Genomic DNA, 27,458 nt, shown 5'->3' on the forward strand with positions numbered 1-27,458 from the left:
GAGTGTGCGTACGCGTGTTAGAGCAGTTGACGCAGCACTAAGGCTTTTATAAGCATGCCCAAACACGCTGTTACAAAAGCCACCAAGCTTTCATTTCGCTGTAAATGTTGACAATATCGCCGAGAGTTTTATCAATCAACCAGCACTTCGATACAGGCATTGTTATTCCCATAGGTTGTTTTACATTCTACTGCGGCGTGTTGCACTATAGTGTTGTATTTCGTGTTATTTATTTTTTTAGTCAGCGACAAAAGACGTGACACTCGTTTACAACATTCACGCTTAAAGTTGCCTTGTTCGTTCATTATATCTTTTTATCAGCTATATGCGTAGTAGGCACGTTCCAACGTAGCCATTTTTTCCCCTCGATTGAACCACTCTTTAATTACCCTTTGGAAATCGATCACGAGCGAGCGCAGAAGATAGATTGCTTTGGCTTTCTAGCGACATTCATTTTTTCTGATGTTTGTTGTTTCTATATACGCACATTTCACGTGTTTAGAATTACCAGTCTCGCTGCTGCTGCAGAGGATTCATTCATTCATTCATTCATTCATTCATTCATTCATTCATTCATTCATTCATTCATTCATTCATTCATTCAATCATTCATTCATTCATTCATTCATTCACGTCAAATGTTGTGAAGCTTGATGTCACGCATGATAAGCGGCGTATTGAGATCCCGTGAACGTGTTGTCGAAAGATGAATTTCGGCGGCATTCTTTTTTGAAATGAAGCTTGTTGATAATTTTGACGTATAATTATCTTGTTTACAGTTCATTAACTAACTACGTAAGTATGTAATTATTTAGCTAATTGATTCATTAATTAATTTACGCCTTATGTCGTGGAGCTCGACGTCATGCATGATTCGCAAAGAACAAGAGATTGTGAATGATTGAGAAATTAGACCGTTGGGACGACGAGACAAAGAAGGGGAAGAGACGTGTCCAGGCGTCCCAGCGCTCTCAATTTCCCACTGACAAAATGCCAACTATGAGGCACAACTGGCCATCCTATGATTTGTGAACGGCTCTCCTCCCCCCCCCCCCCCCGCCCATTTTTTTGTTTTTGTTTTTGTTTGGGAGACGATGCATCTGTGATCTTCGTTCTACGTAGAGTTCCACGCCTTCGCGACGACGGTGCAGGAATGCCGCTCAGACGCTACAGTGTCAAGCCGTATAGCAGCCGTCGAGATGGGTCTCGCGAATTGGACTCAATCTAACAAAGGCCGAGTCCCCTAACAGAGTCGCGCGCACCCCCCTCCCCCTCTCTCTCTCCTCCTTCTTCTTCTCCTTTCATAGTCGCAGTGGCAGCGAGGAAGTGTCGTCGACTGCGTGTGCGCCCTCTCTAAACTCGGCTGCCTCGCTACTAGACGCAACAGCCTACTAACCTCTTGCGTATATAATCAGTTGGCTGGCGAGTCCCGGAAGACGTTCGCGTCTCCGCGTCCCTCCTTGAAGTTTGAAATGAGCCCTCGCCGTCTTGTTAAGCGTGCGTGCATACCAGCAGGGAGAGATAAGAAACCATCCGCGCATGCTCCGCATGTCGTTCGTGAATGACGTCACGCGTTGCGTATCTCCTTTGCGTCTTCTTTGCGTAATTCCGACCCGAACATGGACTTCTGTCTTTTTCCAACGATCGATTTGAATTTACAACTGCGTCGGAGAATGTGTTACAAAAAAAAAATGTGCCACTGCAAATGACGATTATTAACGTTGGTGCACGCTGAGCACTTGTTTTCGTACGGTATGCTACGTGATCACAGCTGTCGTGGTAGTATATGACGCTCGGTTTCACGAATGAAAGACAACTCTTATTACCTGAGGATTTGTGTTCGTAAGACGATGCGGTTTTGAAGCTGTCTGTTGACGTCGCCAAACTAGGGCTCATCTCAAACGTCGAAACATTTTACGTACGAAGCGCGTTCCTCCTGTCAGAAGAAATCGAGGAAAAAGAGGTCGAGAAGAAACGAAAAATAAGTAGATGCAGAGTAAGAAGACGATGACGAATAGAAGAACAAGTATGGAAGAATACGAAGAAAGGAATTGAAGATGTTGATGAAAAGGAACAGATGAAGGCGACAATTATGGAGTTGATTAAGGGACAAGAAAAAGATGTGATGATGATGAAGTATCTCGAAGACGATGTTGAGAAGCAGAAGATGAACAGAAGAAGCAGAACACGAAAAAGAACGCCCAGCCTGCTCCCAAAATTATAGCATAAGAGACTGTATCTTCATGCAGCTGTTTGCTTGGCGAAAATCAACAATCTGGTATGTGCCAATCGTTGAGGTTCCTTCGCCTGCTCACCTGTCATAAATGTCCATAAATCTGGTTCAATTTTCTTAACACTTGGAAAAAATCAGAAAAATCAGAAACATCAGAAAAATGAATGCTGAAAGAAATCTTACGCAACGTTTTGAGTGCTGCCTTATTATACCATTATCAAGTACCAGATGCTTTGTTAAGCTTCTCACTTGTGGCAACTTAATGACGGCCCTCCTTCCTTGTGTAAAATTTCACATGGCGCAAATAAAATGCCGATCAATTCAGTTCAGCGGGACGGCTTTGTGCACGCTTTGTGTAGCTGCAGCTTTATGATAGAAGTGTACATATTAAAGAGGGTTATAGGAAGCCAAGGACGTAGGGGAAAAAAATCTGTAGGACGAGCTGCAGCTTTACTATAGAATTGTACAAAAAATATGTAGGACGAACGCTGTCTTTTGATTCACCTTTGCTTTTCTCCGCATGGAATTCGGTTTCGTCCCGCGTTTTACAATCCAGAAAACTTGCCAGTTTTGTCGTGTCATGATGGGGGAATGATAGTCTAAGAAAAGATAACTCACCACAGTTAAGAGCCCATTGGTGACAAGTCGTCTGTTCGCTCACGTTAATTACCCCTTTTCCTTATTATCATACTTTTCGATTAAACAGAAATGTAGCTTGATTTCATCTGCTCTTTCCCTGGCGTCATTGTCTGTTGACTTCATACGTTTCTCACGGGCAGCACGTCAAACACCCATCAGCGTTGCTCTCCGGCTTATCTTGCGGTTATTGGTAACTTTTAGCGGCAGAGACCTGTTGTGAAGATTGCATAATCCCTTTTCCAACATGGCCGATCTTATCGCGTCACCCATTTTCGCCCCTCGCTAGTCTTCGCACCCGACGAACGCATTTTCGGCTCGGGCGTTTTGGCCAAGCTCTCGTCGATCGGCTTTCCCCGACTTTCGTTATTTTTTCATTTTTCTCGCTACTCCCGCTGGCACGTATTATGGCGTGGCAGTGCTCGCGTATCCTTGGCCCACTTTCGTCGGAAGGGCTGCGGCGATTCTTCAATTGGAATCGTAGGATCGCAGGCGCCGACGGAGACGTGCCCCCCTCCTTCCCCCAACACCACCACCAACCACCCCGTGTCACGACTCAGATTGGAGCTCAAAGCCGCAATGGAAGCGGACGCAGACGGCGCATGGTGACGACAACCCGGACTTCCTCGAGAGCATAGAGTTTCTCACTATAACACCTAGAGGGAAATCTGGCGCCACCGTCTATGGGAGTTTCCTAAGGGGCGCTGGGCCGTCATGGGAATGACGGTATATGTGTCTGCGAGGCTCGTGTTGGCTAGTGTTGTAAGAGGCTTCGTCTAAAACGCGGATATGGCCACACAAATAACGCGTTCCGAAAGTAAAATCTTCATAAAATGTTTCCATTCACGCATATTGCATCTCGACTCGCCTACAATGCGTGACCAAGCGAAGAAAAGCCAGAACAGACGACAAACTGTTTCGAAGCGAGCGCGAATCTTGTCGTCTGCCCTCCAACTTTAGCGGCCCGCTGATACTTTTTACGTATCATATAATAGTACATGCAATGACAAGTTCTCATAGTTAAACGAAACATGTTTTTGTGTAATAATAAAGCTAAAACAGCCTCTTACGTGCTGTTTTAATACAAAATGAATCATTGTTACAGACGGAACGGTGCTTGCCAGGCGCGTCTTCAAGGCGTCTTGGCTCTTCGAGAACGATGCCAATCCGAAGTCACAATATACCGGCATTCCCATGCATACCACAGCGCAGCAGCGCCAGATTTCCCTCTAGGTAATATAGTGAGAAACTCTATAGTGAGAAACTCTATGCTCCAGAGGGGCTCTCCTACCGCCTCCTGGCGCCGTGCGCGGCTTGACGAGGTAGCCTCCTGTGCATCGAGGAGTTCTTATTGGAGAGTTTTAGATTAAGGGTCGCAAGCCGCTTGCGTACGCAACAACTAGGGGCCGCGCTACTGCGCATGCGTAGACCCCTTCCCTTCGCTGTCTTCCTTTCTTCTGTCCCTTTTCAAGAAATGTACTTTGCGCCACAAAGTATAGTACCTAGGAAATCTGAGCACCAACTTGCACAAGAAGTCTTTGGGAGACCCCTACGTCTCGGTCTGCTCATGCGCAGTACCGTCGTCCCTAGTTCTTGCGTACGCAAGCTTCTTGCGACTCCTAATATAAACCTCTCTATTGTCTCCGCACCTGCGTCGGTTGGCGACGTTTTGGCCGTCTTTGTGTCATTTAACACACGCAACATGTGAAACGAGGATGAAATGCCGTACTTCCAGAAATATTTTTTTTTTCGTGGTCCTAGTACTGGCCAGTGGCTTGCCTCCCCCGCCCCCCCCCCCCCCCCCCCCCCTTGAAATTTCCAACCCTCTTTCACGTATTGGTCTTTGGTCTCTCTGCACTGGATATTTCATACTTTTGTTAACATTAATTTAGTGGGAAAGAAGGCACTACCGTTATGTTTTCATTGCTAACTTTATGGTCGATCCACCGCTCGTGGGTGCGCGTCATACGAGGTGCCATCAAAATGTTTCGGTACTAAGTCTATTTTGAACAAAGTAACTAATTTGTGTGCATTCAACAAGTCGTCAACTTCGGAATAGTCCTCATGAACCGCAGTACAGTGCTCCCAACGCTCGTGCCAGTTTTCGAATATGTTCTGGAAGCCTCTTTCCCGAGACAAGTCGAGCACCCTTCTGCGATTCGAGCTTCATTTAAGCAATCACGTCAAAATGGCGACCTTTTAGCTGTGTTTATCTTCTTTTTATTATTATTTTTTTTAATTTGGGAAAAGAGCGACGTAAGCGGAAGCGAATTCCCGCGATTGACCCGGCTTTAATGTCGAGGATTCTCACTGTACGGACCCCAACTTGGGTGTACGAGCGTGGAGACAAAGCAAAAGTCGTCACAGCGGAAAAGCCCAACGTCCTTGCGACCAAAAGAAAAAAGAAAGACAAAATAAAAGAAAGGAAGGAAGAAAGAAAAGGGGAGGCATGTCCGCAGATCGACGTAACTCATGCTCATCGTCCTTTTCGTCATTTACAGTAGTGTGCATCAAGAGTGCTTCCCGAATGGCCAGACTATGAAGAGCGAGTTTGTCTGCCAAGTTTTAGGACGCCTTGGGGCGGACGTTTCGGCGAGAACGGACCGATCTGGGTTGCGCGAGGACCCGGATTAGAACGTACGAAGAACGGAGCTCTCAGCAACACTAAACTTTCTCGGCGCTAAAGGGATGGCATGTCTCGGAGCACATTGTGATAGGTGAAACCGTAAAAGCTAATGTCCTGCGCTTGCACTATAGTTTGGGCTCCTCAGCTAACGTGGTCTGCAAGACTTTTGACGGTGAGTTACGGTACACGATGGTTTAGTGGCGGCTGGAGTGACGTGTGGGTGGAGTGTGACGTGGCTGTAAAGTGACTGCGGCGATGCGTTTTGTTGTGACCTCTGCCTTAGATAGGCAAAAAAAAAGAAAATTACCACGTTGTACACTGTCAGCGCCTTCGTATGCTTTGACACTCTCCGTTGCCAACGCTACATACCGGGTAAACGTTTGTATATATTTTTAGATCTTGCAGAGTTAAAAAAAAAAAACATCGCCTGTGGCACATCGCACATTTCTAGTCGTTGAATTGGATTACTAAAAAGAGACGGACATGCGTGCCCGAGAAATCTAAGTGCATAATCGACCAATGAAGAAAAATTCACTAATTAACTTTTTTAATTAATTACGTTATGGCATGTATTGCAAATTACGAGGCATCAACCAATACAGTAAAAACAAGTCCACGTGCGCCAGAAGATACGATTGCACATCAGGCAATCAGGCAAGAAAAAAACGCGGGTTATAATTGTTTTAACTTTTTTTGACCTAGTGATATCAGAGCCGATGGTTGTCCTGCCTGACGTAAAATATTTCCAGATACGAGAGGATGCGATAATCACTGTCTGCGGAAGTAGATGTATAATTGTTTTAACTTTTTTTGACCTACTGATATTAGAGCCGATGGTTGTCCTGCCTGACGTAAAATATGTCAAGATACGAGAGGATGCAATAGTCACTGTCTGCGGAAGTAGATGTTACGCGAATGACGTCATTTGTTTCCCGCTGTTTACCCATTAAATATAGTTGAGACTCTGATTTGATGATGAAGGTCATGTTTGCAAGAAACGATCCAAGTAGTGAAAACGGCGATATAACGCAGTTTAGCTGAGTACGCCGTTACCCAGCATATGTCTGCTGAAGTGGCCAGGTCGACAGGTTCGACAGGTTCAGCAACAAGCCTGTATGACTCGATGGTCTCGCGCTTTTGTTTACTAAGCATACACAACCAACGACCCAGATATGCTTCCCCCCACCCCCTCTCCGCCCCCTGTGATAATCACAACTGCAATTTTCTTCTATCACTTACAGTTAAACGAAATTACCCTCGACTACTGCTTAACAAGATTTATACTGCGTATGAAAGGCCGAGCGCTTTTTTTTTTTTTGTCTCCTGAGGGAATTCGAACTTACCGTTCAAGGCAGGGCGCGTATAGCGGGTGGTATCTCAGCCTGGTCCTTGGTCCCCTGTTGTGGGCCCAGTGAAGGTCACTCGGGGAAATAAAAAAGATATATAACTTATCAGGTATCCAGAGTTCTTTCGGAGACGTATACGGCGCGCTCGTTGGATGCGATTCCCACTTAAACCGATCCAGTTCTTCTCGTTTCTGTCATCTTGTCGGCCGCTGAGATGGTTCGCGAGACCGGAAGCACGTTTGCCGTCCCGTCTGCGCCCTCGGGAACTCCTAGAGCGGTCGCTACGACGCCGAGGTCTTAGCCTCCTTCTCCTTTTTTTTTTTGCGAGAGGGGATGACAAGAGGGGGGAAGGCAAGCACCCCTCGCCCTTATTTGCGCATCATCCTTCTCTGTGCTCCCTCGGCGTCGTTCATCCATCGTCCGTTGAGAGCTCGACTCTGAGATCCAGCGGGGGCCTCCGTAGAGAATGCTTCGTGGAGGACTGTATACCATCGGAGCGTTAACTGGCGTGCGCTTGAGTCAGCGCCTTACCTCCTTGAATAGTTAGGCAAGTCCTGTTTGGTTATGATAAGTATTTTAGGTTAAAACTTAGACTTCGCCGGGCCAGCCACAAGATGTTAAATATCGATAAAGATCAAAGCACCAAGCGGTTAAGTTACTGCAACGTTTATTCCAAAAAGCCGGTATATCTTTTATTATGATGAGAACGACCATCGAGGGTACAAGCGGACTAGCTCCCAAAATTAAAGTTCACAAACCTTGCAAATACCCTTGCCAATACCTAGTTAAAGGCTCAAATTGATTACTATAACGGCGAAATGAATTCTTCGGAAAACGGAACGGTGGCGGCGTCGTTCCACGGAAGTAATTAAGACTCATCATCCATCCGATATCGGTAGAACACAAGTCGATTCGAGTTGACTCAGTACCAACTGCCCATAGACTGTGAAATCGCGCTAGTGCGTATAGATGATAATATGCTTTTTTCACTCTCTCTCTCTCTCTTTCTCTCATCTATTCCACGTACACTGTAAACGGAAATAACTCCGACGTGGGAGTATAACGCTTGTCCTCTAGCGACCCCCCGGTTCGGAGTTTATTATGCTCCGTATGATCGGAGTAGAATTTTTACTCCGTGCGAGCGGAATTTTCGCGTGGAATTATGGGAATTATTTTTTTCTATCTTTGCTTTGCAATGGACGGAGTTTTTTTGAGGTGCAACGGGAGTATAAAAAGAGGCATCGCGTGAGTTTGCGCGAACATCTTTACATACAGAGGCTGCTGGTCAAATTTCGAAATATGCACACGAGAGCGCGTCAAATTCGACGAAACAAGTCAATGAAAGCACATATATCATGACATACACAAACATTTCAGAAACGCCCAATGCAGAAACTTGAAAGACATCCCACGTACACGCGATACCCAAGAAGCAACGGTGCCAGTATATATAGCCACGATACTGTGTGCCTCTAAACCGCCTAGGGAGCAGCTGTGCTTCTTTCACAATTACGACTCCCATGCTCGTTCATACGAGATGTGCCTCTCTGATATTAACAGAATACCTTAATCAACACAAAACTGTTAATTCAGAATAGTGAGAGAAAAAAGTTAATGGCGTAAATTTTCACAATTAGCATGCCATTCTGAGTGCTGGAGCGACTTCGCACACTGCCGGCGTTCGCGGCCAAAAAGTAGTGCGTTAGTTACAGTAAGCAAGAAAAATGTAAGTGCGTCTGCTTCATAGCAAAATTAAATTTTTGCGATATAGTGGTAGCGTAGCAACAAATTATTACGTGTGAGCATGACCCGAAGCAGCCGACGTAACACCGAAAAATGCGCAGTCATACATATTATACACCGCACTACTTGCTCCGCGTCCAAGCAATCTCTCGGTTGTGAAAAGGAGCTACATAGCTGATCTGTCGAGTGAATGCTTAAACTCGGAGCGAGCAGGCATGCGTCTAAATCAGTGTCTCGGATTGAGCGTAATGGTAATGCAATATCGGAAGCAATGACGTGACCAAAACCTATATGCGCGATAACAATTCGATGCACATTGCTCAATAAGAAGCTTTATTTACAGTACGCTTACTTATTGAAGCGGTCTGCGCTGGACGCATGAAAGAAGACGAAGGAAGGTGCTAGGGGAGAAGTGAGAAGGAAGAAGTTGGAATAAAATGGCGGACGACACCCGTCTCACTTAGATGATGTCATTTCTGTTGCCGTTCTAGTTAGGAACGCTACATTTTGGCGCAGCCGACAGTTTTCGAAGACCAGCGATGCGGGTGACGTTTTTCGTCGACCAGGCGTCATCAGAGTCTGTTGTGTTCACCCGATACCAAGTGCACGGTGAGCCAGCGACGGACCTTCCTCTTGAAGTTAGTTCTACCGCGCTGATCAACGTGGTACTGCAACAAGCTGCAATCAGCCGCCAAGCCCTCGTGCAAACAGGATCGGTGACAGTGAATCTACAACTGCAGACACTGAGCGAACTCGTTCTGGAACCCATACGACGTGGCACCCTCAAAGAGGAAACGCCTGCCGGGAAGGTGAGCCTAGACTTGAGTGTTATGGAACTGCAAAGGAACATTATACAACAGATCGAAATAATGAGAACTTTCGTCCAAGCGCTTAGTCGAGAGCAGTCAGCACGAAGTATTGTTGAACCAGATGTTTTTGAAGGAAAATCGCAAAATGCACACTACTGGCTGTGTTTTTTTGAGTACGCCTGTGACAAGAATCTGTGGCACTCCGACGACACAAAGATTTTGCATATGCGCCGTTATTTGGGCGGTATAGCCAGAAAATGGTATGACGTGCAACTCATGGATTATGGAACAACATGTTGGGAACTGTGGAAAAGCAACTTTTTAGGGGCTTTCGAAGGCAACGCAGTAGAAAGATGGGATGCGGCACTGCGGTTCAGTTATACAGGCGGCTCTCTGCTTGAGTACTGTCTTGAGAAGCGTCGCCTGTTGTATTCTGCAGAACCGAAGCTGTCGTCTTCTGCTGTTGTAGCTTTGATAACGCAAGGGTTGTGTATCGAGATCCGTAGTCATGTCCAGCTCAAAGGTCCAAGAACGTTTGATGACCTTCTGAACTTTCTACAGACCTCAGTGCCAAGAATTACATCGAGAAGACAGCCAGATGGTAGAACAGAGCAACTTGATTCCAATCTAGAGTCGTTGCCGTCAACTGAATGTGAACACAGCTTCATAAACAAATCTCTGGGAAGCGTAAATCATGACTGTGAGGATGGTGAAGAACCAATTACCGCAGTTCACGGCAACCTACTTCCACATAATCTGTCTACCGTGCATCACAAGCCCCAGAAAAAGAGCTTCAGTGAGACAGTATATTTGGTGTCGTCAAGCTTATTGTACGCCCCCATTAAGGTAGATGGCATTGAAGTGAAGGCTCTCGTTGACAGTGGAGCTTCGGTATCTATTATCAACAAGACTCGCATGGTGCACTGCCACCTCTGCCAGGTGAACTTTGTTCACCTGGCAGAGGTGGCATGTGCACCATGTGGCATGTGGCATGTGGCACCCTGAATATTCAAGCATCCCGTTCGAAGTAATTCATTTGGACTTCGCGGAGCTCAAAAAGAAGGGGGAAGGAGGCAAGCGAACGCAAGCTTTCTTGCTCTCCATAGATGAGTGCACACGGACGATTGCGGCTAAAGCTGGCAAAGAAGACGCAAACAGCGTAATAGACCTCCTCAAAGCTGAGTGTTTTAAACACACAAAGACGCTCGTCTGCGACAACGGGCCGGCTTTTCGGAGTGCCAAATTATCAAAGTGGGCCCAGAAGCACGGCATCATGATAAAGTATTCTTCTCCATACCACCCGGCAGCAAACGGCCTAGCGGAACGTGCCATACGAGACATCAAACAGTATATGAAGATGTATCCAGACTTTGCCGGTGGCTGGAAGTGCTGTCTCGAGGCCGCTGTGAAGCATCACAACAGATCATACACCACGAGTTTAGGCTGCAGCCCTCATTTTGTAACTTCAGGTACAGCGCCCATACTTCCTGCAGATCGTGAGCTAGGTCTCCTAGAGAACCTCGAACTTGCGGAAGTAAGGAAAACTGTCAAAGAACAGGAGATCTACAGGCGCCGCATGAAGCGAAACTTTGATAAAAGGCACAGTAGCGAGATACCGGACATACAGCCTGGAGACTATGTCCTTGTAAGGAAAGGAGCTGTGCCCTCAAATTCAAAATATTGCGGACCATTTCAAGTTATTAAGACTGCATGCCAGCATGGAATATTGAAGAATGTCTGGTACGCCGGAGCCTCGGGCCAAACGGAGTGCGCCGCTATTGGAAACGTATTCAAGTATTACCCCAGGAGGTGTAATTAAAAGAAATCCGGAAGAGTGAAGCGGTCTGCGCTGGACGCATGAAAGAAGACGAAGGAAGGTGCTAGGGGAGAAGTGAGAAGGAAGAAGTTGGAATAAAATGGCGGACGACACCCGTCTCACTTAGATGATGTCATTTCTGTTGCCGTTCTAGTTAGGAACGCTACACTTATGTCCTACCGTTTTTCTTCGGGTGAAAATATCCGTTCGCAGATACATAAAAACAGTTGCTTGCACTCCGATGTCTCTCACTGGCAACACAGCACCGCAACGAACTTGGGGTACGCCATACATGTGCGACTAGCACGGACGTCGTCGCTCGAACAGTGGCTGCTGTTGCCATTGCTACGCGGTCCTTTCAAACATTACACCAGACGTTGTCAGCATGTACCCAAAAGGACATAACAGTCGCATTTCACGTACTGAACAACACAAGCCAGGGTCACGCACTACGAAAACACAGTCAGAACCTGAGCCGACATCACGAGCCAGTGAGCAGCTTCGAGGTATACCTAAGCCTTTTTCCGCACTTGAAAACGTTGCTCTTGCATTCATCGTTGTCAGCAAAGTGATCAGAGCAAACGTACTTGAAGCTCAGAAACACCGAGCTTCAGGCATGCCTATAACACTTTCTGGAAGGAAATACGGGAAACAAATTGACGAAACGCTGTCACGGAACGACACTTCACAAATGTAAACAAACCGTCAGCCATGAGCACTGCCGACTCCGCCGAATGCGCCCGGTCGCTGGCGAGGCGCACAGCCTCATGGGAAGCGCCACGTGACCAAGCTCTTTCGGCGGAGGGGAGTTTTTAAAACTCCCTGTCGGAGTTTCACGGGAGAACAAGATTTTTAAGCGGAGTAAAATCGCGTCATGTCGCCCTAATACTCCCGCAGCCAGCCAGCGGAGTGAAACGAGGGAATGGCGCTGTTTTGCTCCCATACATCGGAGTAAATACTTGAGGAGGGGAGGTTTTAGGGTACATCACCTGTTAAAAACTCCCAGGTGGGTTTGTTTTCGTTTACAGTGTACAGTGGATTAAAGCCGCTAGCGCTAGCTTCGCTAAACTCTCCATTTGTCATCATAATCTATCTATCTATCTATCTATCTATCTATCTATCTATCTATCTATCTATCTATCTATCTATCTATCTATCTATCTATCTATCTATCTATCTATCTATCTATCTATCTATCTATCTATCTATCTATCTATCTATCTATCTATCTATCTATCTATCTATCTATCTATCTATCTATCTATCTATCTATCTATCTATCTATCTATCTATCTATCTATCTATCTATCTATCTATCTATCTATCTATCTATCTATCTATCTATCTATCTAATCTCCCCTCCTACTTTTCAGGTTGCAGGTCATTGGTAGACGGACTAAACTAGACTAGTCGACGCGTGTACTCGCGGACGTATGTCCGACGCGTGTCGAATATCTACTCCGGCGGCTGCTGCGTATGGCGCAGCCATGCGCGGCCGCGCGGTTCCTACCTTGAAAGCTATCTGCGATGGGGAAAGTGCACCGAGAGCTGATACACTCTAAAAACAGTTTGCACCCTTTGGGGTGCATATTTGTCCCACAACAATAATCGTCATCTGCCTTGCTGGCGTTTCCTTTCTTGAAAACTCGGCGCTCGCTACTTTCCTGTCGAGAATGCTGCGTCACACTGATAACGCACATGCCGTTCGTGACCGGGAAGTACCGGGCTTGCAGCGTTAAAGAAAGGAAACGCGGGCAAGACAGATGACGATTATCGTTGTGGGACAAATATACACCCCAAAGGGTGCAACTGTTTTTAGAGTGTAGCTTCGCCTGTGCTCTGTTTTCGCTGCTTAGTTCGCGTTGAAGCGAGAGGCAGCACGAAGGTCGATTCGCTCGCTGCTGCTGCTGCCGCGCTTCGTCACTCCAGCGTTTTCACAACGTGTTTCCGCGGTCATCGAGTAAGATGTGTTCATTTTTGCTTGTGCGCTCGTGACACCGTGCTTGTTAATTTAGCGAGTAAGGGAATGTTTACAAGTTTACACTGCCGATAAAACTACTGTCCTTCATATATATAGCTGTCTGCTAATTTGTTATCGCAATCAATGCTCCACCTTTCGGGCGAAGCTGCGACTTTTTGTTGCTCATGGAGAAGCTTACGACTCAACAGTGGCCATCACCTCTATTTTTCACCCGAATAAGCAACATTAGAAGCCAACTTTGGGAATTCTTGTCCACACGTAAAGAGCTGTTGGATAGCTTTTTGCTTAGAAGCACTGCAAAAGCCAGTTTTTATTTATTTGTTTACTTATTTATTGTCGATTCTTTCAAGGTCCACATGGCATCACAGAGATAAGTGTGATGACATAATAAGGATGTGGCACACTTTCTTATAGTTGGTGTTGTCGGTGATAGCAGCGATGGAGCGGCATCGCGTCCACCCAAATTAATCACGACGCATCGATTCTTTGGATATCATAGGCCACGTCAGTGCGAATAGCAAGCTGGGTTGTGATTAGTGATGCTATGTTTTAGATGTTGTAATGATTGCGTTGATGGAAGCAACGAGACCGAGACAGAGTTGTGATATGTATACAAGTGCAGTGTTCATTAAAAAACTTGACGTGGTATCGTTAATTGTTCTATTTATACAAACACTGGCACCATGCCCAGCGGCCCAAGTTGCCTACTACACTGTAAAATAATTTACACCCCTTAAGGTGAAGAATTGTGTAAATATGTCTATAACTCACACCCTTAGGGTGTCGGTTATATAAATAACACCCTAAGGGGGTGAGTTATACACTCTTATAGAAATGTGCATCGTTTGGGGCGTATATTTGCCACACAACAATAATTGTCATCTGTCTTGCTTGCGCTTCCTTCCTTGAAAACGCTGCGTTCGCTACTTTCCTGTCGAGAATGCTCTGTCATGCTGATAATGGGCATGCCGTTCGTGACGTGGAAGTACCGGGTTCGCCGCGTTAAAGAAGGGAAATGCGGACAAGACAGATGGCGATTATTGTTGTGTGGCAAAAGGGTGTAATTTTGCTCAAGAGTGTAGACACATTTGCAACCTTTTTAACTTTTAATGGTGTAAATTATTTTACAGTGTATAGGCGAGAGAGCAGCCAACCGCAAGTTGTCTATTTAGGCACGCACCCATGGACCCATGTCGTCTGCCCGGCAAGGCGGCAGCCGGTATACCTTAGCTTAGGTAGACAGCTAGACAGCTAGGTAGACAGGTAGACAGCTTGGCTAACTGGGTATGTGAAGCAAGTTTCATGCTAACAGACAAACAAGCATACCGCAAGGTGGGTATAATGTTCCCTAAGAATGCTAATCGAATAAAAAGGCCGCCAATATCGCTTCGACGGAAGTGACACATGACGCAGAACGTCGTTGAGAACCAACGGGGCTCGTTGGAGTGACTTCCGAAATTAGGCGGTATCCGCAGCGCGGTGAAAATCGGAGACGTCGTGCTGGGATGTGCGTCATGTAGTACCAGACGCGCGCATATCGTAAGCTCACGTGCTATACAACAAAGCTGTTAATACGATAAATTAGGCAATTACGAGCCCTGCAGGTTTGTCAAGAATGCTTCAGTGGTGTATTTATTACTCACTTTTAGCCAATTTAGCTAAAGGGATATTTCGCTGCAGTTTAAGAAAATGAAGCTTACTGCATGTTCCAAGGAAGTGGTCGTGCAATTCTGCTCGCATCTCCGCGGGAGACTGCCCTGTTCGACTCACTGACGGTGACGTACTTGACGCACGCAGGTAGACCAATTGCCGGTGTAATCTGCCGGGCCATCTAAACCCGCCAGTAGCAACGTCATCATTGACGCCACCATTGCGATTGCACGTTGTATCATCATTCATAATTAACCCTACATTTCGACGTTACGACTCCGTATAGTTCCGATGTATAGTTTCGCTGAGCCGGCTCCCTGTCGCAATCGAGGCTCACGCTCTCTCTCGCGGTCCACGTTTGTTCGACGCTGCGTTACGCAAGGCTGTCCGTGTGCGCTAGGTCACGGCCTCCTCTCGCCAGTGTCCTGAACACACCCGGTTGCCGTTAGCGGGCTTCTGTCGTGATGGGTGACACGCGGATTGATGGGCCGGTCTGCCGCTGTTCTCGCTTGTCATCCGCTCACTGCTGTCCATGAGGTCTGTCTGTCTGTGTGTGTGTGTGTGTGTGTGTGTGTGTGTGCGTGTGTAAGTGCGCGTTTGTGTGTGAGTGTTTTTCTTTATGGTCACGTGTTCTAGTTGCTGCCGCTCCCGTCCGTGAGAATTCTTTCTGTTTTGCAGCGGCGATCCGGCTGTGCCGTGAAGAATGTTTGACGAACTAGAAATGCAGAGTTTTTATAAACAAGTCGTGTGTTGAACGTGTGAACCACGAAGGTTACTGGGGTTTCTTTAGATACTTCTAACTGGATGTACGAGTGTAATAAGTGCTTGCGGTTAATAGTTAATTTTCTTTAACGCGTAAGCATTTCTATGCTTATCCAACGAGGAAAATCGTCCATCCGTCCCTCCGTCCTTCCGACACATAAGACGATCGCTTTCAAGGTATGGCCCAGGAGCAACGAGCGAATTCACCTTCGTACTGCCTCTCGCTTCAGCGCCAACTAAGCGGCGAGAACACAGATCTATCTATCTATCTATCTATCTATCTATCTATCTATCTATCTATCTATCTATCTATCTATCTATCTATCTATCTATCTATCTATCTATCTATCTATCTATCTATCTATCTATCTATCTATCTGTCTGTCTGTCTGTCTGTCTGTCTGTCTGTCTGTCTGTCTGTCTGTCTGTCTGTCTGTCTGTCTGTCTGTCTGTCTGTCTGTCTGTCTGTCTGTCTGTCTGTCTGTCTGTCTGTCTATCTATCTATCTATCTATCTATCTATCTATCTATCTATCTATCTATCTATCTATCTATCTATCTATCTATCTATCTATCTATCTATCTATCTATCTATCTATCTATCTATCTATCTATCTATCTATCTATCTATCTATCTATCTATCTATCTATCTATCTATCTATCTATCTATCTATCTATCTATCTATCTATCTATCTATCTATCTATCTATCTATCTATCTATCTATCTATCTATCTATCTATCTATCTATCTATCTATCTATCTATCTATCTATCTATCTATCTATCTATCTATCTATCTATCTATCTATCTATCTATCTATCTATCTATCTATCTATCTATCTATCTATCTATCTATCTATCTATCTATCTATCTATCTATCTATCTATCTATCTATCTATCTATCGATCGATCGAAAATAGTTGCGAGTGCCGTCTTTTCCTGTTTGTCTTCACTGTGTCCGTGTCAGTGCGCTGCTTCACCAGCAAGGTATGATGAACACAGATCACACGAAGCTATCAGCAGTCGGTGCTCTCTCTCCCCACCGCAGATCGCTTTTAAGATACGGCCCGCGCGGCCGTGTCATGCGCAGCCGCCGCCGGAATACGGTTGGTCACGGTTCGTAACGGCTCGACGCGGATTGATAAGGCGCTAAAGAGCGATAACGCCTTATATTGACCGGAACGTTATCGGCGCACCTGGCGCCGCCACTTGCAGCAGTTTGCTTGCGTCACCAATTCACATTGCGCCGCCGTCCGCAGCAGTTCGTGTCGCCGCAGCGCTGTCGTTTGTACTGACTGGATCAAGTTTCACGATATCGATAATGACACCGGACTGCATGGACATCAGCAAGTGTCATAATGCTTACGCGTGCTTAGACAACTCCCAGAGGAGCTTCTGCGTGAATGCTTTATTCACGTATGACTTTTGTTTTCGTATTATGATGATTGCTTTCTCCTTCTCCTTTTGTACCCACTTTCCCTTTTACCTCAACGCTGAGTAGCAGGCTAGAACATATCAGTTCAGCTCGTTCCTTGCTACGAACAGGTGGATGTCTCATTTCCCTTTATTCAATGGAATTTACTGTCGCTTCTTCTCAGTGTTTCTTTTTTCTTTCTTACGTACCTGGTCTTCATATTCTGAGGCAAACTTTCGCAAGCAATAGGTGATAAAATCGAAAGATATCCCACTGCTTTTAGACGTTCAACTTGTCGCTTAAAATGCGCTACCATTTCATGTACACAGGATTTTTCAAGAGCAGACCGACAAACACGTTGTAGCTACGACTCATTTTGTCATTTTAGCATGGCCACGCTTGTATGGAAGTAATGACTTTATGCTCTTGGGTCTATACATCCGACGCATGTGGTTATGCGTGAAACGAAGCTGGAAATCCCGGAGCATCTAAGTCGATATTGCTTTTTGGGGAGCAGTAGGAACATTGAAGCATATAAATGACATCGGATATTTCTAGGGAACAATATATCGGCGAAATCGGCCAATTAATGAACGCCAGGGCAAACGGACATCGCGTGGACACAGCCAAAAAGTTTTCCGAGGCTGTTGCCGAGCATTTCAACCAAACAAGTCATAAATTTCATCAACTTAAACTCTACATCCTACAGTCAACTTTCCGTTCTGCGCGAGACAGAAAATACAGAGAATCATAACCTCATCCATAAGTTGAAGACATTGCAACCAATAAGCGTAAATGTTTCAAAGGGTGCTTTAGAATCTTTTCCCTATGCTAAATTTTAAACTATGGACAACAGCACCTAGTTATTTTTATTTCTAATCGGGTTGTTAGTTTTTTCCTTTCTTTCGTTAATTTATTTATATCCTTTTACAAATTTTTTTTTCCCATGACCACCATTTTCTGCCGCTACTTTACTGTCTCTTTCAGAGAACCGATAGTTCACTGACCTCCAACAGAGCAGGTAATTCCCACTCCCCCCCCCCCCCCCCCCGTTGTCCAAGGCCCTTCCACGTAAAAAAAAAAAAGAAGAGCCTACAGTGGCACGTCAACCAGCTGACACACGACGCTATCTCACATTCTTCCACCGACGTCATATCAAGTCAGCAGTTTTTTGTTAAAATCCCTGCGGCTTCTTCAACTCAATGACCCTTTCTTGACTAGAAACTCGGATGAAGTTTTTGAATATTTCCGTGACAGCCAAGAAATAGGCTATGTGTTCTCCGTTGATGTAAATGACCTTTTTTGCTCGGTTCCGCATACTGAACTTCTAAAAGCCGTTAAACAGTGCATTGAGGAAAGTGGTGAAGCTAATTTTGTGTCTAAAATGAAGATGTCGGCTTCGAATTTTGTTTCCCTCTTGGAAGCTTATCTCAACCGCACCTTCGTAACTTTTGAACATGGCACATTTTTGCAGAAAGAGGGCATCTGCATTGGTTCACGTGTAGCACCCATCTTATGTGACATTTTTTTATCCTACTTTGACCACGCACTACAATGTGTTTTCACTTCATCTCATCCTAATGTTCTTACAGTTTTTGGATACGTGGGCGATTTTTTAGTTGTTATTGACAATAGATGCCCCTTGCCATGCTATGAAATGGTTGAGCAGCTTTTAGATGTTTTTAGAGCAAACGCAAAAGGACTTATTTTTACTAACGAGCTTCCGAAGGACAGTTCGTTGCAGTTTTTAGACCTTAACCTAACACTTAAGAGGGATCACGTTTCCTGTGCGTACCTCCCTCGAGGTAAAAAAGAATTGCTACAATATGACTCAGCGCACTCTAAGACTGGGAAGCGTGGAATCGCCTTACTTTGCCTGGAATCGGCTCTGCGCAAGTCATGTGTGCATGTAATGCAGGCGAGTTTTTTCCATCAACTTGAGAGACTTCAAAAAGCAGGCTACCCTCAGTCTGTCTTAAATGCCGTGGTCGAGTCCCTCCTACAGAAGCTGAAAACTACCGCTGCGAGTGGGAAAACGCACTCGAAGGAAAGGGAGCGAGTAAAACCAGAAGTAGTACCTTATGTGCACCGTGTGAGCCATAACCTCAAGAAGGTAGCTACCAGATATGGCATTCCGGTTGTCTTTTCGGCTCCCAACAAGTTAGCTCAATTGTGCCCCCGGATCACACGCGAGGGGCCGCGGGGCTGCCAGAAGCAGCACGCCAAAACATTTCAGGGACTGCGTTGAAGGGGTGGTCTACGAGATACCCCGTGATTGCGGCAAGTCATACGTCGGACAAACGGGACGTTGTAATAATGACAGACTGAGGGAGCACGCTAATAGCATCGGCAAGTGTGACAACGCCCATCTTCCTGCGCACTGTAAAGCCTGTTGTTGTTGACCATGCTTTGAACAAGTATTGATTCTTGGCAAATATGGAGACCAAACTGCAAGGGAGTTGTTGGAAGCGTTTTATATTAAAAAGAAAGGGTCTGATTGTGTCAGCGATACATCTATCGTATTATATTCCGCAGAAATGTGCTTCATCCAAAGTATGTTATCATGACCAGTTGTATTTTCTTCTATACGTTTGTTCAGGCTGTCATTAAAGAGTTGGTAGTTTGGCGTTTCACTGTCTCCCTTTCTTCTGTCCCTTTTCAAGAAATGTATTTTGCGCCACAAAGTATACCTAGGAAACACACAGTAATACGCAACGTATAGTCACACAAATACACGGATATAACGTGATCTATGAAGTGATGCCGTAGAGTGGCGTGTCTGGGAAAAAAATTACGTGCATATACTAGAGAAAGTTTACAAAGAAACCACGAGTACCAATGCTTCTTACAATATATATATATATATATATATATATATATATATATATATATATATACTAAGTCTAATTAAAATATAAATAAATATCATACAAATACGAGAACTGTGCTGGTAGAAAAAATATGCAGATTCCACGCACTGTGGGAATCGATGTAGCCGAAGCTTTCCGTGCTGGTTGCTTTGATTGACGATAATTAGCGTGATGTTGAGGGCTAAACCCTAATTTCTTCAACGTTTATGGTAAGACGAGAGTGGTCGGTTGATGTTAAACGTTACCTCGCGGGCCGCTGTGTCGCTGTGGAGGTGCTGGGTGACGATCCCAGTACCTCTCGCATGGTAAGCGAGTGAGCGCTCTACCATATGAGATACACCCCCTGACGGCAAACTACTGTAACTCGAATCATATTTAAAGCTGTAAATGAGATGGAAGAGGGCATCAAAACCACATCATTGACGATAAGGTGCTCCTGATAACAATGCGATGCACGTAGTGCTCCCCGCATACGTTTCCCGGTAAAGATTACTGTTGCGCAATCTGCCGCGGCGACGGCAGCTTCCAGCGTGGGGTGTGACGTCACTAACCTTTCACGTGTAAAAAAAAACAGTTCAGCAACCGATTTCAGTGTCGTTGCAGCACTCCTATAGGTAGGCAACGCATAGTTTATAGGGCCTCCTAGGAGCAGCGTGAGTACGAGGAGCGGCAAAGGGAAAAACGAACTGTAATACGAACAGCGGCGGCGTGCTGGCGCTGGTCGTATTACCGTGGAATATCCAGCACAGGGGAAGTCTGCACGTCCACTTTTTCCCTTGGCTGCATAATGCGCTGGAAGAGGAGTTGAGCAATAAAGCATTGCCTACCCCCCTCAGGAATTTGAGTGGCATCCTCCCCCCCCCCCCCCCTCAGAAGTTGTATCCTAATGAGCACGAGTGATATTGTGTTTGAAACTGATCATCTGTTCCTGATAGCCGTCTCTTTTTGTTGCACCAGTCCCTACAGGCGTGGCACCAAATTGCACGAAATAGGTATTCCTGTTGTAAATATATGCGCTTGCGTTTGACTATTCGCTGTTCGATGCAAGATTCGATACTCTGTATTCGATTCGTATTCGAAAGAACCCAGAGCTCTTCCACTATGCGGAGATGGAAGACCAGCAGAGCTGTATTGCTCAGTACCTATATTAAGTACTACATGGGGATTATGCTATATTGGTTGAATAAAGGCGCAAACACATAACTTCGTTGTTTGTTTCATGTTTTTATTGATATTTTCCTTTTGTTTCTATTTTCTATTTCTCTTCTTTTCTTTACTGCATGCCATTTGTTGCTTTTTCCTTTGTTTAAAAATCTTCACACTTATTCACTGACGTTTCGACACGCCATTCATCGTCATAGACTAGCGAGCCCACAGGGGTACGTACCACTGTGCTTGGACCCTTTCTTCGCCATCACCGGGATTGGCCCGCATGATGATTTGATTTTTTTTGTCAGCAACTCGGACACATTTTTTTTTCAGACCTAGCCATAGATCCTAGTCGCTGTGTACAGTTGATATTCGCCCACCCATAGTTTATTTACTGCACCCCCCGTGCTTATTATACATTTAACCATGCTGTTGCTACCCGTTATTATACGCGAATCGAGAAGCTCTTGCGAGTTTTGCTGTCTTAGCTCTGCAGTGTTGCTTGTGCGAAAGTTGTCACGTTGTAGCGAAGGGCAAGAACGACGCAGGGTCGAAACTGTGAGTTATGCGTTGAATTATTTATCGGGCGAACTTGTGCCTAACAAAAGTAACACTCAAGCACAATGATGGCGGCGAGCAGTGTCGACGATCGTCGAAAACCAGATCCGCGGGTCAAGCGCGTCTGCTTTTACACGTGATTAGTGGAAGGTTCCAGCGTAGTCGCTGGCGCCCGCGTGTCTTCCATGGAGGGGGAACTACACAATTCGCGTGGCGCATACAATCAGATGAAAAAAAAAATATTATGAGCCATTCCACTCCTTGAAGGTGGACGAGCAGCGAGGCTGTTTCACAGTCCTGTCAAAGTCCTGCCCAGAGGTGACGGGCCTTTGAACAAAAATATGAACATACTTATTGTCCTGATCGATGGCCATTGTAACGATTCGTTCATAACGTACATTCTCGCATCACCCCTGCTATTAGATGCGTTCGTCACGTATGACAATGTATGGCTCATGCCCCCGTCGAGCAATGATTCATATCGCCGTAGATAATAACAAAAAAATTTACGCGGCCTATCCATTACGACGACAGAAGGGAAATGAAATTCCGCGCTGGAATGATGAGCTGCCACGGAGCGAGTTGAAGAAAACGACGAACGTGCGAGCATAAGCGCAAGCGCGTTGGAGCGGTTGGAGCCAGCTGTGGAAGAAGTCGACGATGCTCGAGCCATTGCTGATGATGACGATAGTTTGCTCTTGCCAATGGATGGCTCATACCCCCTTAAAAGCAATGAGCGGCAACGGAAGACGACGACGACGACGAACGCGTGAACAGTGGCACGAGCGCGTTCGCGCGGTTGCTCTGAGGAGCGCACACGAGCCAGCTGTAAAAAAAGGCGATTCTCAAGTCATTGCTGATGATGATAGCTGATGATTATGACGTTTGTTTCCTCGTACCAATGAATGGCTCATACCGTACAGTTAATAAACCTGACATGCTTTGCGCTGTGACGTTGGTATTTTTCTCAGTGTTTTTCCTTTCGGCAACACAATGTGTAATCTCATGCAGTATTCATGTAATCATGTGAACCTGTCGTGTGTTCAGGCGTGTTTCTTTTTTTCTTTTTAATTGTTTTACGCAGTGATTTGTTATTATGCTTTTTTACTAGCATTTATGACAATAGTAGCGTGTTTAAGACCGTACACTTAATACACCCGACTTTGTGCACTGTTCGCTTCACCCGCCGTGGTTGCTCAGTGGCTATGGTGTTGGGCTGCTGAGCACGAGGTCGGGGGATCGAATCCCGGCCACGGCGGCCGCATTTCGATGGGGGCGAAAACACCCGTGTGCTTAGATTTAGATGCACGTTAAAGAACCCCAGGTGGTCAAAATTTCCGGAGTCCTCCACTATGGCGTGCCTCATAATCAGAAAGTGGTTTTGGCACGTAAAACCCCAAACATTATTATTTATTATTACACTGTTCGGTTTATTTCTGTTGACGTGCTGCGCCTTGTCTGCCAGTACTCGGGGGTGCAGACCTCGTCAAGCCTGATGAATGGCTTTTTGTCTGTACCCATAATGTGTCTTTCATACTGTAATGATTAGTTAATTAATTGATTGATTGTTGTGGTTAGGATGCGAAGTTTAATCAAGCTTTATTTGAGGCCTCCAAATGCTTATATGCTGGTGCCGTGGAGCACTGGTGGAGCATGTCGCGGCCTGTGTTTAAACACATTGCAACATTTTGCCTTGCTCTCCGAGGTCCACCACAGCGGCTGAGGACGGTTACGTGACGCGTTCCTCGTCGAAATCCGCTAAGTGATCGCGATGCCAAGTTTCCTATTGCCGGTTTTAACAAAACTTTGCTTATGTCGATTCCCACAGGGCGTGGGATCTGCACGATTTACGTAAAAGGGAAATTTCGTCCAAATACGGATTCTTTTCTCTTTTATAAATTAATTTTCAGTTAAGCATTTATTTGCCACAATTCCGAATAAAAACAATAAAAACGGGCAGCACAAGCAGAGTGTTATTTTAATTCTTGAACCACAAGTTGTGCACTTCAAGCTGTAGTCTAGGCTAGTTATTCTTCACCCGGATGTTCGTTCTCCATCAGTGCTCGCAAATGCCTAAGTAGGGTGGCGGTGGAGTCAAGCGACACACGAGTGCTGCAATGAAGAACAACGAACATGAGTAACTACAAAAGTACGACGATGAGTGCCTTCGCTTAAGGAAGTAGCGAACGAAGAAGCCAACGGCTCCCAAATACGAGGAATTAAAGAACAAAATTTACGTTTTTGTAAATGAGGTTATTCTAATAATTGTTATTCTGAATGTGACTCGAATAGTTCCGGTCTTAATTTATTCGATCCCTAAAAAAAATTCGACATTCTCGAATATTTACATAGGTAGAATATACGGTTCAATGCAATTACCAAAAACATCACGAGGCGTTAATTCCTGCAAATAGTGACAGATTGGAGATACCTGCTGCTTGCGTTTAAGTAAACTCAAGCGAATATATTTTTCCTATTCTTGCAACATCTAGTTCTAAGTGAAGCCGTATGGAAAGCTGTTTCTGAGCCAACATGTTGAGAAGTAAATTTCTTGCATGGTACGCAACGCTGGACCTTGCGAGAAATGCTTCAATTTTCGTTTATTTGCAAATTCTAGTGTTAGGCCTATGGCTGACCTGCTGGAACGTGCGTATTCTGCCTCATTATTAGGATGCCTCGTGCCCAGCATTGCCTCCTCGTTCTGTTCCTGTTTCCTCCTTCATACCTTGCGCTGAAGCAACATTCGAAATCCCCTAAAGTCTGCGGAATGTTTTCTAAATCCACTCAAACAAATTCAAGACGACAACCATTTAAGTATATTAACCAGGTACGTAGTACATTTAAATAGCATGGACACACATTATTAGAGAGCTCGATCCAGTCCGTAAGCGTCTTGCAGTTCACACAATTCCGAAACGCCAGAGAGAAAGACATGCAAAGCCGTACTTAATCGAAGACAACGTCAACTATCGGTACGCAGAACTAACAGTTGCAGCGGCCATATGGCTTGTTGGAGGTTCCAGTTGGTTCTAGATCATACCGAAAGTTGAAGGGCGCGAACTGAAGAAGGAAAAATACGAGTAGGCCGCTGTGTGCACCTATATGTGCCGCCTATACTCGTCTCGTCCTTCGTCACAAGGACCACGTTATGCCTATCTGCCGACGCAGCTGGAACCCAGTGCTGCGCCTAATTTACGAGTCAATTCCTTCAGTATGATGACCGAAGACAGAATTATCGTACAGGAAAGCCGACTTGTGCTGCTGGAGCGAGCCTAATAATTTTTGCATGTAACCAATACCCTACACGAATTGAAACTTCGGCAGTTTAATCAGTAACTTTTCGGGAATTTACTCGTCCAAATTAAGCATTCCCTAACAATTCCATGATTTTTTCCAAGTTTTCCAGGCTGCTAGATCCTTCGATGCATTGCTCAAACGTTCCTACACAGGAAAAGCGTTGCTATCGTGAACTATTAACACTGCCATTATTTTTCTGTAAAAACTGAATGCACGGTACTACAGCCAATACAAATATGAATTAAAATGGTTAATTGTACTGTGCTTTCGGTGTTCCATGACCATGTTAATATGACGCGACTGCGAACAAACATGGGGAATCAGTCTTGTAACGGCCCAAGATGACAGCGCCCACTAATCTAAAAAAAAAAAAAATACAGGCAGACCTCATCTAGGATACACTATTCAAGTATGCGAATAGCCGAAACGTATTTCACTTCTTGCCACAGGCGTCGCTTATAATATTTCGCCTCGGCGCCTGTTGATGGATAAGCACCAGAGCGTGGCGTCAGCCAGTGCATTGAACGAGCGCTCAAGATAACCTACATATAGGCACAGAACTCTTTGCAGCTATTCCGGCAGACTGACCATTAGGTTTAATCTTCGACTCGCAAACTCTGGGTCCAGAATTGGAATCCTGGCACGACAGTGCGACTTTCATTGTTTCCTTTTTTTTCTTTGTGAAAAAATATCGCGTTGCATTCTGGTATTCCAGAGACGGACACCGGCGGACATCAAAACGAGTAGGGATGTGAGCGCATATAGCAGCTATCGATGTAGTAAACAATATGACCACTACTTAAATGATATTGCGCGACAAAAAACGACATGGATGTGAGAGAAGACGACACACCTAGCGGTGTGTTGTCTTCTCTCACGTCCGTTTCATTTTTTGTCGCGCAATATCATTTAAGTAATGGATTACCAACTTGCCCGGAATGCTGCTCTCATTAAATATGACCACAATTGATTACAAATGGCTAAAGATGCTTAGTAGTGAGCAGTAATGACTAAAAGAAAGAAGAGAAAGGAAAGAGGCAAAGAGAAAGAGGCGAATGGTAAAAGGAGGAAGAGTAGGCTTTCGCCGTTCACCTCCTAAGAGAGAACCTAAGAGACCCTGAAATTTTGTTTTTATTCAATATGGTTGCAACGCTCAAGGATTCCGTGCGCTTCACCAAACTTGGAAACGCGAACGTACCCTTGTTACGTGGGCATGCTAACTGCAGTCGAGGCACCGCGGCGTAACCGAGTGCAAACCAGTAGTAGCTCACAAATCCGAAGGGTCTTAAAAATGAGCTCCCCGGTGTCGCAAACACTGTAGAATAGGAAATGCGCATTCAAGTTTTGTATTCTCATAGGTCTTACTTCGGCATGATCTAGGATGGATGGAAACAACTTTATTCTGAATCCGGCAAATTTGACGACCCGGGCTCAGGTCTCCCATGAGGGGACTTCGAGGCCTTGCCTCGTCGCCGCCTCTCGTACTTGCCGGACAGCCCACTCTTGTGTCTTGAGGTTGGAGCTGCGCAGAGCGGCGGCCCACTTCGACGCAAGAGCCTCCGGAGCTACTGCCATTGTAGCTGATGTAACCCGACACTCCCACAACATGTGTGACAGCGTCGCTCTAGTTGCCTGACATAATTTGCAAAGAGCAGTCGGGTATTGCGCGGGGAAAATGTGCTGCAATCGCACCGGACTGGGCAATGTTTGTGTTTGCAATTGTCGCCAGATGACTGCCTGGCGACGTCTCAGCATGGGGTGAGGTGGGGGCAGCAACCGCCTGCCTAGCTGGTAGTGCTTGGTGATGTCATTGTACCTGACCAGGCGTTCTCGCGTGTTTTGAGTCAGCAGTTCCGAACTCGAAGAGGCGGTCTCCGATTCTCGATTCTGCGCGGCGGGTCAGTTCTCGCGCGGCGGGTCAGTTCTCGCGCAGAGCGGTGTGCTACCTCGTTCAAGTTAATGAGGCCCTCATCGGTGGGGGTGGCGACGTGCGCTGGAAACCATATGATGGCGGTGTTATCGAAGTGGTGTCGACCAGCTTTCCTTAGAATCTGGAGAGCTTCGGAGGAAATGCGCCCCCGCGCGTACTTGCGAACTGCGGATTGTGAGTCGCTAAAAACTACCTCGCAGAGGGGGTCGGTAAGCGCCAGCGCAATTGCTACCTCTTCTGCTGTTTCGGGGTATTCCGTTGCGACACTACACGCGTGCGTAAGCCGGGAGCTAACGTCTACGACTACCGCCGTGAACCGGTGTTCTCGTGTGTATTCTGCGGCGTCTACAAAGCGCGTAGTCCTCTTTCTACCCAAGGAGCGCAGCAGTGCCTTGGCACGGGCCTGGCGTCGGCCCCGATTAAATTCGGGGTGCATGTTTCGAGGTATAGGGGCGACAATCAGCGTGTCACTGAGGTCAGGTGGAATGACCTGTTTCTGACCGTGTTGGACGTGGTAGTTGAAGCCGAGTTTCTGCAGGATGTACCGGCCCGTGGCTGTCAGAGACATGCGTTCGAGTTGAGAGGTTCTTTGCGCATCCACAATTTCCTCAAGCGTGTTGTATACCCCCAGCTGTA

The 27,458-nt window shown here is 45.9% G+C and overlaps 1 protein-coding gene and 1 long non-coding RNA gene across 6 annotated transcripts in view; one reads left to right on the forward strand and one right to left on the reverse strand.

Annotated features, from left to right (window-relative positions):
- Positions 1-7,129, reverse strand: part of LOC139060885 (collagen alpha-1(IX) chain-like) — an 80,494-nt gene extending 73,365 nt beyond the window's left edge. Inside the window, exon 1 of one of the 4 annotated variants that reach the window (XM_070540154.1) lies at positions 6,839-7,129. The gene's annotated coding sequence lies outside the window, so the exon portion shown is untranslated. The remainder of the gene's footprint in view (positions 1-6,838) is intronic. The other 3 variants (XM_070540153.1, XM_070540152.1, XM_070540155.1) reach the window with 3 other exon arrangements.
- LOC139060896 (uncharacterized) overlaps positions 1-27,458 on the forward strand; it is a 67,761-nt gene that overhangs the window by 1,781 nt on the left and 38,522 nt on the right. The window lies entirely within an intron of this gene.

The sequence above is a fragment of the Dermacentor albipictus genome, chromosome 6, assembly GCF_038994185.2.
Source record: "Dermacentor albipictus isolate Rhodes 1998 colony chromosome 6, USDA_Dalb.pri_finalv2, whole genome shotgun sequence".
Taxonomy (NCBI): Eukaryota; Metazoa; Arthropoda; class Arachnida; order Ixodida; family Ixodidae; genus Dermacentor; species Dermacentor albipictus.